The 17,869-nt window shown below is 47.7% G+C and overlaps 1 long non-coding RNA gene across 1 annotated transcript; it reads left to right on the top strand.

Annotated features, from left to right (window-relative positions):
• The first annotated feature begins 14,001 nt into the window (after window positions 1-14,001).
• LOC127928913 (uncharacterized) lies at window positions 14,002-15,542 on the top strand. The gene is made up of 3 exons (XR_008132764.1): window positions 14,002-14,085; window positions 14,847-15,343; window positions 15,382-15,542. It is a non-coding gene; the product is annotated as an uncharacterized LOC127928913 (long non-coding RNA).
• The last annotated feature ends 2,327 nt before the right edge of the window (window positions 15,543-17,869 follow it).

Consider the following 17,869-nt stretch of genomic DNA (forward strand, 5'->3'; position numbering starts at 1 on the left):
GCTATCTGTAGATGAATGTACTGACTGTGATATGAGGTTGTCCCACCTAGCTATCTGTAGATGAATGTACTGACTGTGATATGAGGTTGTCCCACCTAGCTATCTGTAGATGAATGTACTGACTGTGATATGAGGTTGTCCCACCTAGCTATCTGTAGATGAATGTACATTTACATTGACTGTGATATGAGGTTGTCCCACCTAGCTATCTGTAGATGAATGTACTGACTGTGATATGAGGTTGTCCCACCTAGCTATCTGTAGATGAATGTACTGACTGTGATATGAGGTTGTCCCACCTAGCTATCTGTAGATGAATGTACTGACTGTGATATGAGGTTGTCCCACCTAGCTATCTGTAGATGAATGTACTGACTGTGATATGAGGTTGTCCCACCTAGCTATCTGTAGATGAATGTACTGACTGTGATATGAGGTTGTCCCACCTAGCTATCTGTAGATGAATGTACTGACTGTGATATGAGGTTGTCCCACCTAGCTATCTGTAGATGAATGTACTGACTGTGATATGAGGTTGTCCCACCTAGCTATCTGTAGATGAATGTACTGACTGTGATATGAGGTTGTCCCACCTAGCTATCTGTAGATGAATGTACTGACTGTGATATGAGGTTGTCCCACCTAGCTATCTGTAGATGAATGTACTGACTGTGATATGAGGTTGTCCCACCTAGCTATCTGTAGATTAATGTACTGACTGTGATATGAGGTTGTCCCACCTAGCTATCTGTAGATGAATGTACTGACTATGACTGTGATATGAGGTTGTCCCACCTAGCTATCTGTAGATGAATGTACTGACTGTGATATGAGGTTGTCCCACCTAGCTATCTGTAGATGAATGTACATTTACATTTACATTTAAGTCATTTAGCAGACGCTCTTATCCAGAGCGACATACAAATTGGTGCATTCACCTTATGACATCCAGTAGAGCAGTCACTTTACAATAGTGGATCTAAATCTTAAAGGGGGGTGAGAAGGATTACTTATCCTATCCTAGGTATTCCTTAAAGAGGTGGGGTTTCAGGTGTCTCCGGAAGGTGGTGATAGACTCCGCTGTCCTGGCGTCGTGAGGGGGTTTGTTCCACCATTGGGGGGCCAGAGCAGCGAACAGTTTTGACTGGGCTGTACTGACTGTGATATGAGGTTGTCCCACCTAGCTATCTGTAGATGAATGTACTGACTGTGATATGAGGTTGTCCCACCTAGCTATCCGTAGATGAATGTACTGACTGTGATATGAGGTGGTCCCACCTAGCTATCTGTAGATGAATGTACTGACTGGGATATGAGGTTGTCCCACCTAGCTATCTGATATGATACAACATCCAATAATCATCATCCCTCCTAGAGAAACCATCCATAACAACATCCATAACAACATCCTGGTACAATAACTATCATCCCTCCTAGAGAAACCATCCATAACAACATCCCAATAACTATCATCCCTCCTAGAGAAACCATCCATAACAACATCCAATAACTATCATCCCTCCTAGAGAAACCATCCACAACAACATCCTGGTACAATAACTATCATCCCTCCTAGAGAAACCATCCATAACAACATCCCAATAACTATCATCCCTCCTAGAGAAACCATCCAATAACTATCATCCCTCCTAGAGAAACCATCCACAACAACATCCTGGTACAATAACTATCATCCCTCCTAGAGAAACCATCCATAACAACATCCTGGTACAATAACTATCATCCCTCCTAGAGAAACCATCCATAACAACATCCTGGTACAATAACTATCATCCCTCCTAGAGAAACCATCCATAACAACATCCTGGTACAATAACTATCATCCCTCCTAGAGAAACCATCCATAACAACATCCTGTAGCATGCAGACATAGCTGTCTAGAGTGGGGTATACAGGGCAGAGTCCTTCTAGCTGTCTAGAGTGGGTTATACAGGGGCAGAGTCCTTCTAGCTGTCTAGAGTGGGTTATACAGGGGCAGAGTCCTTCTAGCTGTCTAGAGTGGGTTATACAGGGGCAGAGTCCTTCTAGCTGTCTAGAGTGGGTTATACAGGGGCAGAGTCCTTCTAGCTGTCTTGAGTGGGTTATACAGGGGCATGCTTCTTGCTGTCTAGAGTGGAAACCATCCACAGGGGCAGTCCTTCTTGCTGTCTAGAGTGGGTTATACAGGGGCAGAGTCCTTCTAGCTGTCTTAGAGTGGGTTATACAGGGGCAGTAACTTCATTGCTGTCTAGAGAAACCATCCAGGGGCAGAGTCCTTCTAGCTGTCTCCCTCCTGAAACCATACAGGGGCAGAGTCCTTCTAGCTGTCTAGAGTGGGTCCATATACAGGGGCAGGCAGCTGTCTAGAGGGCTTCTAGCTGTCTAGAGTGGGTTATACAGGGGCACTATATCTAGAGTGGGTTATACAGGGGCAGAGTCCTTCTAGCTGTCTAGAGAAACCATCCACAGGGGCAGAGTCCTAACTAGCTGTCTAGAGTGGGTTATAACAAGGGGCAGAGTCCTTCTAGCTGTCTAGAGTGGGTTATACAGGGGCAGAGTCCTTCTAGCTGTCTAGAGAAACCATCCACAGGGGCAGACATCCTGACAAGTGGGTTAACTAGGGGCAGATCCCTAGCTGTCTAGAGTGGGTTATACAGGGGCAGAGTCCTTCTAGCTGTCTAGAGTGGGTTATACAAGGGGCAGAGTCCTTCAGCTGTCTAGAGTGGGTTATACAGGGGCAGAGTCCTTCTAGCTGTCTAGAGTGGGTTATACAGGGGCAGAGTCCTATCTAGCTGTCTAGAGACAAACCATAGAGTGGGTTATACAGGGGCAGAGTCCTTCTAGCTGTCTAGAGTGGGTTATACAGGGGCAACATCCTTCTAGCTGTCTAGAGTGAAACCATACAGGGGCAGAGTACCTTCTAGCTGTCTAGAGTGGGTTATACAGGGCAGAGTCCTGGGTTATACAGGGGCAGAGTAACTATCTAGCTGTCTAGAGAAACCATTATAACAGGGGCAGAGTCCTTCAGCTGTCTAGAGTGGGTTATACAGGGGCAGAGTCCTTCTAGCTGTCTAGAGTGGGTTATACAGGGGCAGAGTCCTTCTAGCTGTCTAGAGTGGGTTATACAGGGGCAGATAACTTCATAGCTGTCTAGAGAAACCATGGGTTATACAGGGGCAGAGTCCTCCTAGCTGTACAGTGGGTTATAACTATCATCCCTCTAGAGTGGGTTATACAGGGGCAAGACCAATTCTAGCTGTCTAGAGTGGGTTATACAGGGGCAGAGTCCTTCTAGCTGTCTAGAGTGGGTTATACAGGGGCAGAGTCCTTCATCCCTGTCTAGAGAAACCATCCATAACAACATCCTGGGGCAGATAACTTCTAGCTGTCTAGAGTGGGTTATACAGGGGCAGAGTCCTTCTAGCTGTCTAGAGTGGGTTATACATCCTGGGGCAGAGTCCTTCATAGCTGTCTAGAGTGGGTTATACAGGGGCAGAGTCCTTCTAGCTGTCTAGAGTGGGTTATACAGGGGCAGAGTCCTTCTAGCTGTCTAGAGTGGGTTATACAGGGCAGAGTCCTTCTAGGTCTAGAGTGGGTTATCCAGAGAAACCTTCTAGCTGTCTAGAGTGGGTTATACAGGGGCAGAGTCCTTCTAGCTGTCTAGAGTGGGTTATACAATAACAGAGTCCTTCTAGCTGTCTAGAGTGGGTTATACAGGGGCAGAGTCCTTCTAGCTGTCTAGAGTGGGTTATACAGGGGCAGAGTCCTTCTAGCTGTCTAGAGTGGGTTATACAGGGGCAGAGTCCTTCTAGCTGTCTAGAGTGGGTTATACAGGGGCAGAGTCCTTCTAGCTGTCTAGAGTGGGTTATACAGGGGCAGAGTCCTTCTAGCTGTCTAGAGTGGGTTATACAGGGGCAGAGTCCTTCTAGCTGTCTAGAGTGGGTTATACAGGGGCAGAGTCCTTCTAGCTGTCTAGAGTGGGTTATACAGGGGCAGAGTCCTTCTAGCTGTCTAGAGTGGGTTATACAGGGGCAGAGTCCTTCTAGCTGTCTAGAGTGGGTTATACAGGGGCAGAGTCCTTCTAGCTGTCTAGAGTGGGTTATACAGGGGCAGAGTCCTTCTAGCTGTCTAGAGTGGGTTATACAGCTGGGGCAGAGTCCTTCTAGCTGTCTAGAGTGGGTTATACAGGGCAGAGTCCTTCTAGCTGTCTAGAGTGGGTTATACAGGGGCAGAGTCCTTCTAGCTGTCTAGAGTGGGTTATACAGGGGCAGAGTCCTTCTAGCTGTCTAGAGTGGGTTATACAGGGGCAGAGTCCTTCTAGCTGTCTAGAGTGGGTTATACAGGGGCAGAGTCCTTCTAGCTGTCTAGAGTGGGTTATACAGGGGCAGAGTCCTTCTAGCTGTCTAGAGTGGGTTATACAGGGGCAGAGTCCTTCTAGCTGTCTAGAGTGGGTTATACAGGGCAGAGTCCTTCTAGCTGTCTAGAGTGGGTTATACAGGGGCAGAGTCCTTCTAGCTGTCTAGAGTGGGTTATACAGGGGCAGAGTCCTTCTAGCTTCTAGAGTGGGTTATACAGGGGCAGAGTCCTTCTAGCTGTCTAGAGTGGGTTATACAGGGGCAGAGTCCTTCTAGCTGTCTAGAGTGGGTTATACAGGGGCAGAGTCCTTCTACCTTCTAGCTGTCTAGAGTGGGTTATACAGGGGCAGAGTCCTTCTAGCTGTCTAGAGTGGGTTATACAGGGGCAGAGTCCTTCTAGCTGTCTAGAGTGGGTTATACAGGGGCAGAGTCCTTCTAGCTGTCTAGAGCTGTCTGGGTTATACAGGGGCAGAGTCCTTCTAGCTGTCTAGAGTGGGTTATACAGGGGGGGCAGAGTCCTTCTAGCTGTCTAGAGTGGGTTATACAGGGGCAGAGTCCTTCTAGCTGTCTAGAGTGGGTTATACAGGGGCAGAGTCCTTCTAGCTGTCTAGAGTGGGTTATACAGGGGCAGAGTCCTTCTAGCTGTCTAGAGTGGGTTATACAGGGGCAGAGTCCTTCTAGCTGTCTAGAGTGGGTTATACAGGGGCAGAGACCTTCTAGCTGTGTAGAGTGGGTTATACAGGGGAGTGGGTTATACAGGGGCAGAGACCTTCTAGCTGTCTAGAGTGGGTTATACAGGGGCAGAGTCCTTCTAGCTGTCTAGAGTGGGTTATACAGGGGCAGAGTCCTTCTAGCTGTCTAGAGTGGGTTATACAGGGGCAGAGTCCTTCTAGCTGTCTAGAGTGGGTTATACAGGGGCAGAGTCCTTCTAGCTGTCTAGAGTGGGTTATACAGGGGCAGAGTCCTTCTAGCTGTCTAGAGTGGGTTATACAGGGGCAGAGACCTTCTAGCTGTCTAGAGTGGGTTATACAGGGGCAGAGTCCTTCTAGCTGTCTAGAGTGGGTTATACAGGGGCAGAGTCCTTCTAGCTGTCTAGAGTGGGTTATACAGGGGCAGAGTCCTTCTAGCTGTCTAGAGTGGGTTATACAGGGGCAGAGTCCTTCTAGCTGTCTAGAGTGGGTTATACAGGGGCAGAGTCCTTCTAGCTGTCTAGAGTGGGTTATACAGGGGCAGAGTCCTTCTAGCTGTCTAGAGTGGGTTATACAGGGCAGAGTCCTTCTAGCTGTCTAGAGTGGGTTATACAGGGGCAGAGTCCTTCTAGCTGTCTAGAGTGGGTTATACAGGGGCAGAGTCCTTCTAGCTGTCTAGAGTGGGTTATACAGGGGCAGAGTCCTTCTAGCTGTCTAGAGTGGGTTATACAGGGGCAGAGTCCTTCTAGCTGTCTAGAGTGGGTTATACAGGGGCAGAGTCCTTCTAGCTGTCTAGAGTGGGTTATACAGGGGCAGAGTCCTTCTAGCTGTCTAGAGTGGGTTATACAGGGGCAGAGTCCTTCTAGCTGTCTAGAGTGGGTTATACAGGGGCAGAGTCCTTCTAGCTGTCTAGAGTGGGTTATACAGGGGCAGAGTCCTTCTAGCTGTCTAGAGTGGGTTATACAGGGGCAGAGTCCTTCTAGCTGTCTAGAGTGGGTTATACAGGGGCAGAGTCCTTCTAGCTGTCTAGAGTGGGTTATACAGGGGCAGAGTCCTTCTAGCTGTCTAGAGTGGGTTATACAGGGGCAGAGTCCTTCTAGCTGTCTAGAGTGGGTTATACAGGGGCAGAGTCCTTCTAGCTGTCTAGAGTGGGTTATACAGGGGCAGAGTCCTTCTAGCTGTCTAGAGTGGGTTATACAGGGGCAGAGTCCTTCTAGCTGTCTAGAGTGGGTTATACAGGGGCAGAGTCCTTCTAGCTGTCTAGAGTGGGTTATACAGGGCAGAGTCCTTCTAGCTGTCTAGAGTGGGTTATACAGGGGCAGAGTCCTTCTAGCTGTCTAGAGTGGGTTATACAGGGGCAGAGTCCTTCTAGCTGTCTAGAGTGGGTTATACAGGGCAGAGTCCTTCTAGCTGTCTAGAGTGGGTTATACAGGGGCAGAGTCCTTCTAGCTGTCTAGAGTGGGTTATACAGGGCAGAGTCCTTCTAGCTGTCTAGAGTGGGTTATACAGGGCAGAGTCCTTCTGGGTTATACAGGGGCAGAGTCCTTCTAGCTGTCTAGAGTGGGTTATACAGGGGCAGAGTCCTTCTAGCTGTCTAGAGTGGGTTATACAGGGGCAGAGTCCTTCTAGCTGTCTAGAGTGGGTTATACAGGGCAGAGTCCTTCTAGCTGTCTAGGTGGGTTATACAGGGGCAGAGACCTTCTAGCTGTCTAGAGTGGGTTATACAGGGGCAGAGACCTTCTAGCTGTCTAGAGTGGGTTATACAGGGGCAGAGACCTTAGCTGTCTAGAGTGGGTTATACAGGGGCAGAGTCCTTCTAGCTATCTAGAGTGGGTTATACAGGGGCAGAGACCTTCTAGCTGTCTAGAGTGGGTTATACAGGGCAGAGACCTTCTAGCTGTCTAGAGTGGGTTATACAGGGGCAGAGTCCTTCTAGCTGTCTAGAGTGGGTTATACAGGGGCAGAGACCTTCCAGCTGTCTAGAGTGGGTTATACAGGGGCAGAGTCCTTCTAGCTGTCTAGAGTGGGTTATACAGGGGTAGAGTCCTTCTAGCTGTCTAGAGTGGGTTATACAGGGGCAGAGTCCTTCTAGCTGTCTAGAGTGGGTTATACAGGGGCAGAGACCTTCTAGCTGTCTAGAGTGGGTTATACAGGGGCAGAGTCCTTCTAGCTGTCTAGAGTGGGTTATACAGGGGCAGAGTCCTTCTAGCTGTCTAGAGTGGGTTATACAGGGGCAGAGTCCTTCTAGCTGTCTAGAGTGGGTTATACAGGGGCAGAGACCTTCTAGCTGTCTAGAGTGGGTTATACAGGGTAGAGTCCTTCTCGCTGTCTAGAGTGGGTTATACAGGGGTAGAGTCCTTCTAGCTGTCTAGAGTGGGTTATACAGGGCATAGTCCTTCTAGCTGCCTAGAGTGGGTTATACAGGGGCAGAGTCCTTCTAGCTGTCTAGAGTGGGTTATACAGGGGTAGAGTCCTTCTAGCTGTCTAGAGTGGGTTATACAGGGCATAGTCCTTCTAGCTGCCTAGAGTGGGTTATACAGGGGCAGAGTCCTTCTAGCTGTCTAGAGTGGGTTATACAGGGGCAGAGTCCTTCTAGCTGTCTAGAGTGGGTTATACAGGGGCAGAGTCCTTCTAGCTGTCTAGAGTGGGTTATACAGGGGCAGAGTCCTTCTAGCTGTCTAGAGTGGGTTATACAGGGGCAGAGTCCTTCTAGCTGTCTAGAGTGGGTTATACAGGGGCAGAGTCCTTCTAGCTGTCTAGAGTGGGTTATACAGGGCAGAGTCCTTCTAGCTGTCTAGAGTGGGTTATACAGGGGCAGAGTCCTTCTAGCTGTCTAGAGTGGGTTATACAGGGGCAGAGTCCTTCTAGCTGTCTAGAGTGGGTTATACAGGGGCAGAGACCTTCTAGCTGTCTAGAGTGGGTTATACAGGGGCAGAGTCCTTCTAGCTGTCTAGAGTGGGTTATACAGGGGCAGAGTCCTTCTAGCTGTCTAGAGTGGGTGATACAGGGGAGTGGGTTATACAGGGGCAGAGACCTTCTAGCTGTCTAGAGTGGGTTATACAGGGGCAGAGACCTTCTAGCTGTCTAGAGTGGGTTATACAGGGGCAGAGACCTTCTAGCTGTCTAGAGTGGGTTATACAGGGGCAGAGTCCTTCTAGCTATCTAGAGTGGGTTATACAGGGGCAGAGACCTTCTAGCTGTCTAGAGTGGGTTATACAGTGCAGAGACCTTCTAGCTGTCTAGAGTGGGTTATACAGGGGCAGAGTCCTTCTAGCTGTCTAGAGTGGGTTATACAGGGGCAGAGACCTTCCAGCTGTCTAGAGTGGGTTATACAGGGGCAGAGTCCTTCTAGCTGTCTAGAGTGGGTTATACAGGGGTAGAGTCCTTCTAGCTGTCTAGAGTGGGTTATACAGGGGCAGAGTCCTTCTAGCTGTCTAGAGTGGGTTATACAGGGGCAGAGACCTTCTAGCTGTCTAGAGTGGGTTATACAGGGGCAGAGTCCTTCTAGCTGTCTAGAGTGGGTTATACAGGGCAGAGTCCTTCTAGCTGTCTAGAGTGGGTTATACAGGGGCAGAGTCCTTCTAGCTGTCTAGAGTGGGTTATACAGGGGCAGAGACCTTCTAGCTGTCTAGAGTGGGTTATACAGGGGTAGAGTCCTTCTCGCTGTCTAGAGTGGGTTATACAGGGGTAGAGTCCTTCTAGCTGTCTAGAGTGGGTTATACAGGGCATAGTCCTTCTAGCTGCCTAGAGTGGGTTATACAGGGGCAGAGTCCTTCTAGCTGTCTAGAGTGGGTTATACAGGGCAGAGTCCTTCTAGCTGTCTAGAGTGGGTTATACAGGGCAGAGTCCTTCTAGCTGTCTAGAGTGGGTTATACAGGGGCAGAGTCCTTCTAGCTGTCTAGAGTGGGTTATACAGGGGCAGAGTCCTTCTAGCTGTCTAGAGTGGGTTATACAGGGGCAGAGTCCTTCTAGCTGTCTAGAGTGGGTTATACAGGGGCAGAGTCCTTCTAGCTGTCTAGAGTGGGTTATACAGGGGCAGAGTCCTTCTAGCTGTCTAGAGTGGGTTATACAGGGGCAGAGTCCTTCTAGCTGTCTAGAGTGGGTTATACAGGGGCAGAGTCCTTCTAGCTGTCTAGAGTGGGTTATACAGGGGCAGAGTCCTTCTAGCTGTCTAGAGTGGGTTATACAGGGCAGAGTCCTTCTAGCTGTCTAGAGTGGGTTATACAGGGGCAGAGTCCTTCTAGCTGTCTAGAGTGGGTTATACAGGGGCAGAGTCCTTCTAGCTGTCTAGAGTGGGTTATACAGGGGCAGAGTCCTTCTAGCTGTCTAGAGTGGGTTATACAGGGGCAGAGTCCTTCTAGCTGTCTAGAGTGGGTTATACAGGGGCAGAGTCCTTCTAGCTGTCTAGAGTGGGTTATACAGGGGCAGAGTCCTTCTAGCTGTCTAGAGTGGGTTATACAGGGCAGAGTCCTTCTAGCTGTCTAGAGTGGGTTATACAGGGGCAGAGTCCTTCTAGCTGTCTAGAGTGGGTTATACAGGGGTAGAGTCCTTCTAGCTGTCTAGAGTGGGTTATACAGGGGCGGAGTCCTTCTAGCTGTCTAGAGTGGGTTATACAGGGCAGAGTCCTTCTAGCTGTCTAGAGTGGGTTATACAGGGCAGAGTCCTTCTAGCTGTCTAGAGTGGGTTATACAGGGCAGAGTCCTTCTAGCTGTCTAGAGTGGGTTATACAGGGGCAGAGTCCTTCTAGCTGTCTAGAGTGGGTTATACAGGGGCAGAGTCCTTCTAGCTGCCTAGAGTGGGTTATACAGGGGTAGAGTCCTTCTAGCTGCCTAGAGTGGGTTATACAGGGCATAGTCCTTCTAGCTGTCTAGAGTGGGTTATACAGGGCAGAGTCCTTCTAGCTGTCTAGAGTGGGTTATACAGGGGCAGAGTCCTTCTAGCTGCCTAGAGTGGGTTATACAGGGCATAGTCCTTCTAGCTGTCTAGAGTGGGTTATACAGGGCAGAGTCCTTCTAGCTGTCTAGAGTGGGTTATACAGGGGCAGAGTCCTTCTAGCTGTCTAGAGTGGGTTATACAGGGGTAGAGTCCTTCTAGCTGTCTAGAGTGGGTTATACAGGGGCAGAGTCCTTCTAGCTGTCTAGAGTGGGTTATACAGGGGCAGAGTCCTTCTAGCTGTCTAGAGTGGGTTATACAGGGGCAGAGTCCTTCTAGCTGTCTAGAGTGGGTTATACAGGGGCAGAGTCCTTCTAGCTGCCTAGAGTGGGTTATACAGGGGCAGAGTCCTTCTAGCTGTCTAGAGTGGGTTATACAGGGCAGAGTCCTTCTAGCTGTCTAGAGTGGGTTATACAGGGCAGAGTCCTTCTAGCTGTCTAGAGTGGGTTATACAGGGGCAGAGTCCTTCTAGCTGTCTAGAGTGGGTTATACAGGGGCAGAGTCCTTCTAGCTGTCTAGAGTGGGTTATACAGGGCAGAGTCCTTCTAGCTGTCTAGAGTGGGTTATACAGGGGCAGAGTCCTTCTAGCTGTCTAGAGTGGGTTATACAGGGGCAGAGTCCTTCTAGCTGTCTAGAGTGGGTTATACAGGGCAGAGTCCTTCTAGCTGTCTAGAGTGGGTTATACAGGGGCAGAGTCCTTCTAGCTGTCTAGAGTGGGTTATACAGGGGCAGAGTCCTTCTAGCTGTCTAGAGTGGGTTATACAGGGCAGAGTCCTTCTAGCTGTCTAGAGTGGGTTATACAGGGCAGAGTCCTTCTAGCTGTCTAGAGTGGGTTATACAGGGGCAGAGTCCTTCTAGCTGTCTAGAGTGGGTTATACAGGGCAGAGTCCTTCTAGCTGTCTAGAGTGGGTTATACAGGGCAGAGTCCTTCTAGCTGTCTAGAGTGGGTTATACAGGGGCAGAGTCCTTCTAGCTGTCTAGAGTGGGTTATACAGGGGCAGAGTCCTTCTAGCTGTCTAGAGTGGGTTATACAGGGGCAGAGTCCTTCTAGCTGTCTAGAGTGGGTTATACAGGGGCAGAGTCCTTCTAGCTGTCTAGAGTGGGTTATACAGGGCAGAGTCCTTCTAGCTGTCTAGAGTGGGTTACACAGGGGCAGAGTCCTTCTAGCTGTCTAGAGTGGGTTATACAGGGGCAGAGTCCTTCTAGCTGTCTAGAGTGGGTTATACAGGGCAGAGTCCTTCTAGCTGTCTAGAGTGGGTTACACAGGGGCAGAGTCCTTCTAGCTGTCTAGAGTGGGTTATACAGGGTAGAGTCCTTCTAGCTGCCTAGAGTGGGTTATACAGGGGCAGAGTCCTTCTAGCTGTCTAGAGTGGGTTATACAGGGGCAGAGTCCTTCTAGCTGTCTAGAGTGGGTTACACAGGGGCAGAGTCCTTCTAGCTGTCTAGAGTGGGTTATACAGGGCAGAGTCCTTCTAGCTGTCTAGAGTGGGTTATACAGGGGCAGAGTCCTTCTAGCTGTCTAGAGTGGGTTACACAGGGGCAGAGTCCTTCTAGCTGTCTAGAGTGGGTTATACAGGGCAGAGTCCTTCTAGCTGTCTAGAGTGGGTTATACAGGGGCAGAGTCCTTCTAGCTGCCTAGAGTGGGTTATACAGGGCAGAGTCCTTCTAGCTGTCTAGAGTGGGTTACACAGGGGCAGAGTCCTTCTAGCTGTCTAGAGTGGGTTATACAGGGCAGAGTCCTTCTAGCTGCCTAGAGTGGGTTATACAGGGGTAGAGTCCTTCTAGCTGTCTAGAGTGGGTTACACAGGGGCAGAGTCCTTCTAGCTGTCTAGAGTGGGTTACACAGGGGCAGAGTCCTTCTAGCTGTCTAGAGTGGGTTATACAGGGGCAGAGTCCTTCTAGCTGTCTAGAGTGGGTTATACAGGGGCAGAGTCCTTCTAGCTGTCTAGGGTGGGTTATACAGGGGCAGAGTCCTTCTAGCTGTCTAGAGTGGGTTATACAGGGGCAGAGTCCTTCTAGCTGTCTAGAGTGGGTTACACAGGGGCAGAGTGATAACCCTCACTGTGTTTGCAGTCCCCTCCCTGTGCACAACATATCTGTTCTGGTGAGAAAGCCCAGTAAAATGTGTAGGCAGCAGCTGAGCAGTGTGAGGAAGGAGATAACCTTAGGGGTGGAACAATGAAAGGTCCCGACATGCCTGGTGATGAATGCCGCGGATCAGCTGTGATGTGTGATGTCTCTGGGATTATAGAAAGACCACACATAGACTCACCATCTAATTACTCTGTTTTTCTTTTTTTGCTGTCTCTCTCTTTTTTATTTTTTTGTCATCGAAGCTTCTAAGGAAAGAGATCTAGCTATGATTTCTCATTTTTTAAATTAATAGCCACTGGAGAATAAAAGGAAATCTGTATTTAAGTGCCTTGGAAAAGACTACAGTGGGGGGGCGGGGGTCATATGGCAAAGTTTAGACAGCGTGACACAACAGGAGAGAGAGAGCAGGCTTCTGGAAGTGAGGACAGAGAACAGAAGGGAAATAGATCAAAAGTGGAGCTGTCATGCGTTTGAGTCAGGAGACGCAGAGGAGGCCGGAGGAGGAGGAGGAGGAGGAGGGCCTCCTTTCCCACAGTCAACATCCTGCCTGGGAGATGAAAAGACCCACAGCCAGGGCACATGGCAAAGGCCCAGGCCCAGAACCAGGCCTCCACCGTGGGGGTGTGGGACACACAGCTGGGTCCTGGGAAGAGAGAGAGAAGAGTGAGTTTTATCTGCAGAGAGAGAATGGGGGGTAGGGGTAGAAAGGGAGAGAGAGAGAGAGAGGGAGAGGGAGAGAGAGAGGGAGGGAGGTAGGGTGGAAAGAGAGAGAGAGAGGGAGAGAGAGGGGGGGTAGGGGTGGAAAGTGGGTAGGGGTAGGGGTAGAAAGGGAGAGAGAGAGAGGGAGAGAGAGGGGGTAGGGGTAGAAAGGGGGGTAGGGGGTGGAAAGAGAGAGAGAGGGAGAGAGAGATGGGGTAGGGGTAGAAATGGAGAGAGGGAGAGAGAGGGGGAGAGAGGGGGGGTAGGGGTGGAAATAGAATAGGAGAGGTGAGAGAGAGAGAGAGAGAGAGGGGGTAGGGGTGGAAATAGAGAGAGGGGGAGAGAGAGAGAGGGTAGGGGTGGAAATGGAGCTGAGAGGGAGAGACAGGGGGGGGAAAGGGAGAGAGGGGGGGTAGGGGAGAGATAGAGAGAGAGAGAGAGAGGAGAGAGAGAGAGGGGGGTAGGGGTGGAAATAGAGAGAGAGAGAGAGAGGGGGAGAGAGAGGGGAGAGAGTGGAACAGAGAGAGGGAGAGAGAGAGGAGAGAGAGAGAAGAGAGAGAGAGAGAGAGAGGAGTAGAGAGAGAGAGAGAGAGAGAGAGAGAGAGAGAGAGAGAGAGAGAGAGAGAGAGAGAGAGAGAGAGAGAGAGAGAGAGAGAAAGAAAGAAAGAAAGAGACTTCTATAATCTGATAGAGTATATAGAGCCTCCATGCCCTCTGTTGTTTGGTTGGGTGGGTGATTCTCCATTGTGCCAGTTGTGCCAGCTACAGTATGGGTCTGCATCCTAAATGACACACTATTCCCTACATAGTCCACCACCCTATGGGCCCTGGTCAAAAGTAGTGCACTATATAGGACATAGTGTGGCAGCTCTGGTCATAACTCTGGTCCAGTCTGGATGTGACCCAAAGCCCCGAGGGTATTGCACAGTGATGTGTTGGGCACCAAGCATCGCCAAGGCCAGCTGTGCCCTCTCCATACCCACTGTCCGATGCCCACTCTGGGCATGTGTTGGACCAGGATCCCCTGTGGATCCCATCTACTGCTCTATTGGCTGATATAATTACTATACCGCCGTGCTACTGTGGACCTCCTGCACAGTAAAACATTCAAAACAAATAACAAAAAACAACAACAACAAACAAACAAACAAATGCTTTAGCCAATCAGATTGCATTAGGGTCACATGACCCGGATACAACAGGTGTAGTAGACCTTACAGTGAAATGCTGAATACAACAGGTGGAGTAGACCTTACAGTGAAATGCTGAATACAACAGGTGGAGTAGACCTTACAGTGAAATGCTGAATACAACAGGTGTAGTAGACCTTACAGTGAAATGCTGAATACAACAGGTGTAGTAGACCTTACAGTGAAATGCTGAATACAACAGGTGTAGTAGACCTTATAGTGAAATGCTGAATACAACAGGTGTAGTAGACCTTACAGTGAAATGCTGAATACAACAGGTGTAGTAGACCTCACAGTGAAATGCTGAATACAACAGGTGTAGTAGACCTTACAGTGAAATGCTGAATACAACAGGTGTAGTAGACCTTACAGTGAAATGCTGAATACAACAGGTGTAGTAGACCTTACAGTGAAATGCTGAATACAACAGGTGTAGTAGACCTCACAGTGAAATGCTGAATACAACAGGTGTAGTAGACCTTACAGTGAAATGCTGAATACAACAGGTGTAGGTAGACCTTACAGTGAAATGCTGAATACAACAGGTGTAGTAGACCTCACAGTGAAATGCTGAATACAACAGGTGTAGTAGACCTTACAGTGAAATGCTGAATACAACAGGTGTAGTAGACCTTACAGTGAAATGCTGAATACAACAGGTGTAGTAGACCTCACAGTGAAATGCTGAATACAACAGGTGTAGTAGACCTCACAGTGAAATGCTGAATACAACAGGTGTAGATGACCTTACAGTGTAATGCTGAATACAACAGGTGTAGATGACCTTAAAGTGTAATGCCGAATAGAACAGGTGTAGTAGACCTTACAGTGAAATGCTGAATACAACAGGTGTAGTAGACCTCACAGTGAAATGCTGAATACAACAGGTGTAGTAGACCTCACAGTGAAATGCTGAATACAACAGGTGTAGTAGACCTTACAGTGAAATGCTGAATACAACAGGTGTAGGTAGACCTCACAGTGAAATGCTGAATACAACAGGTGTAGTAGACCTTACAGTGAAATGCTGAATACAACAGGTGGAGTAGACCTCACAGTGAAATGCTGACTACAACAGGTGTAGTAGACCTCACAGTGAAATGCTGAATACAACAGGTGTAGGTAGACCTCACAGTGAAATGCTGAATACAACAGGTGTAGTAGACCTCACAGTGAAATGCTGAATACAACAGGTGTAGGTAGACCTTACAGTGAAATGCTGAATACAACAGGTGTAGTAGACCTTACAGTGAAATGCTGAATACAACAGGTGTAGTAGACCTTACAGTGAAATGCTGAATACAACAGGTGTAGTAAACCTTACAGTGAAATGCTGAATACAACAGGTGGAGTAGACCTTACAGTGAAATGCTGAATACAACAGGTGTAGTTGACCTTACAGTGAAATGCTGACTACAACAGGTGTAGTAGACCTTACAGTGAAATGCTGAATACAACAGGTGTAGTAGACCTTACAGTGAAATGCTGAATACAACAGGTGTAGTAGACCTTACAGTGAAATGCTGAATACAACAGGTGTAGTAGACCTTACAGTGAAATGCTGAATACAACAGGTGTAGTAGACCTTAACAGTGAAATGCTGAATACAACAGGTGTAGTAGACCTTACAGTGAAATGCTGAATACAACAGGTGTAGTAGACCTTACAGTGAAATGCTGAATACAACAGGTGCAGTTGACCTTACAGTGAAATGCTGAATACAACATAATTTTACTGTAATAATAGAACTCATTCTGACATAATTTTACTGTAATAATAGAGCTCATTCTTACATCATTTTACTGTAATACTACAGCTGTTCTCTATGAAATCATTTTACTCACACTACCTGTTCTCTGTTAAATAAGGCTTGAGTTCTCCTCTACAACTCTCTGACACTACCTGTTCTCTATTAAATAAGGCTTGAGTTCTCCTCTACAGCTCACACTACCTGTTCTCTATTAAATAAGCTCTTGATTCTGTAATCTACAACTCATTCTCACACTACCTGTTCTCTATTAAATAAGCTCATTTGACATAATTTTCTGTCTACAACTCATTCTGACATCATTTTACTACCTGTTCTCATCATTTTACTGTAATATTAAGGATGGATCTTTCCTCTACAACTCATTCTCATCACTACCTGTTACAGCTCTCTGTTAAATAAGGTTTGATCTCTCCTCTACAACTCTCTCACACTACCTGTTCTCTGTGAAATAAGGTTTGATCTCTCCTCTACAACTCTCTCACACTACCTGTTCTCTGTTAAATAAGGTTTGATCTCTCTTCTACAACTCTCTCACACTACCTGTTCTCTATGAAATAAGGTTTGATCTCTCTTCTACAACTCCCTCACACTACCTGTTCTCTATGAAATAAGGATTGATCTCTCTTCTACAACTCTCTCTCACACTACCTGTTCTCTGAAATAAGGTTTGATCTCTCTTCTACAACTCTCTCACACTACCTGTTCTCTATGAAATAAGGTTTGATCTTTCTTCTACAACTCTCTCACACTACCTGTTCTCTATGAAATAAGGTTTGATCTTTCTTCTACAACTCTCTCACACTACCTGTTCTCTATGAAATAAGGTTTGATCTTTCTTCTACAACTCTCTCACACTACCTGTTCTCTATGAAATAAGGGTTGATCTCTCTTCTACAACTCCCTCACACTACCTGTTCTCTGAAATAAGGGTTGATCTCTCTTCTACAACTCCCTCACACTACCTGTTCTCTATGAAATAAGGATGGATCTCTCCTCTACAACTCTCTCACACTACCTGTTCTCTGTGAAATAAGGATGGATCTCTCTTCTACAACTCCCTCACACTACCTGTTCTCAATGAAATAAGGATGATCTCTCCTCTACAACTCTCTCACACTACCTGTTCTCTATGAAATAAGGGTTGATCTCTCCTCTACAACTCCCTCACACTACCTGTTCTCTCTGAAATAAGGTTTGATCTCTCTTCTACAACTCTCTCACACTACCTGTTCTCTATGAAATAAGGGTTGATCTCTCTTCTACAACTCCCTCACACTACCTGTTCTCTATGAAATAAGGTTTGATCTTTCTTCTACAACTCTCTCACACTACCTGTTCTCTATGAAATAAGGGTTGATCTCTCTTCTACAACTCCCTCACACTACCTGTTCTCTATGAAATAAGGTTTGATCTCTCTTCTACAACTCCCTCACACTACCTGTTCTCTATGAAATAAGGTTTGATCTCTCTTCTACAACTCCCTCACACTACCTGTTCTCTATGAAATAAGGTTTGATCTCTCTTCTACAACTCCCTCACACTACCTGTTCTCTGTGAAATAAGGGTTGATCTCTCTTCTACAACTCCCTCACACTACCTGTTCTCTATGAAATAAGGTTTGATCTCTCCTCTACAACTCCCTCACACTACCTGTTCTCTATGAAATAAGGTTTGATCTCTCTTCTACAACTCCCTCACACTACCTGTTCTCTATGAAATAAGGATGGATCTCTCCTCTACAACTCCCTCACACTACCTGTTCTCTGTTAAATAAGGATGGATCTCTCCTCTACAACTCCCTCACACTACCTGTTCTCAATGAAATAAGGATGGGGCTCTCCTCTACAACTCTCTCACTACCTGTTCTCAATGAAAGATGAAAAAGGTGACTCACCCTCTCTCTCTCTCTCTCTCCTGTCTTGGCACATTCTTCTGTGAAAAAAGAGAGAGAACCAGTCTGTGAATTCTCCTAGCTACAAAACTCTGAATGATAATGTGTTGTGGTATTGCGATTAACATTACAGTGAAAGAGTGTACGCTTGAGAATCCAGTTCACACTGTGAACTGAGCTGAGCTCCACTGTTGTTTCTCACAGACTAACATAATGATCTCCTTGCTCTCGCCCCGAGGTGCTGGCTG

The sequence above is a fragment of the Oncorhynchus keta genome, unplaced genomic scaffold (genome assembly GCF_023373465.1).
Source record: "Oncorhynchus keta strain PuntledgeMale-10-30-2019 unplaced genomic scaffold, Oket_V2 Un_scaffold_4906_pilon_pilon, whole genome shotgun sequence".
NCBI classification, from domain to species: Eukaryota; Metazoa; Chordata; class Actinopteri; order Salmoniformes; family Salmonidae; genus Oncorhynchus; species Oncorhynchus keta.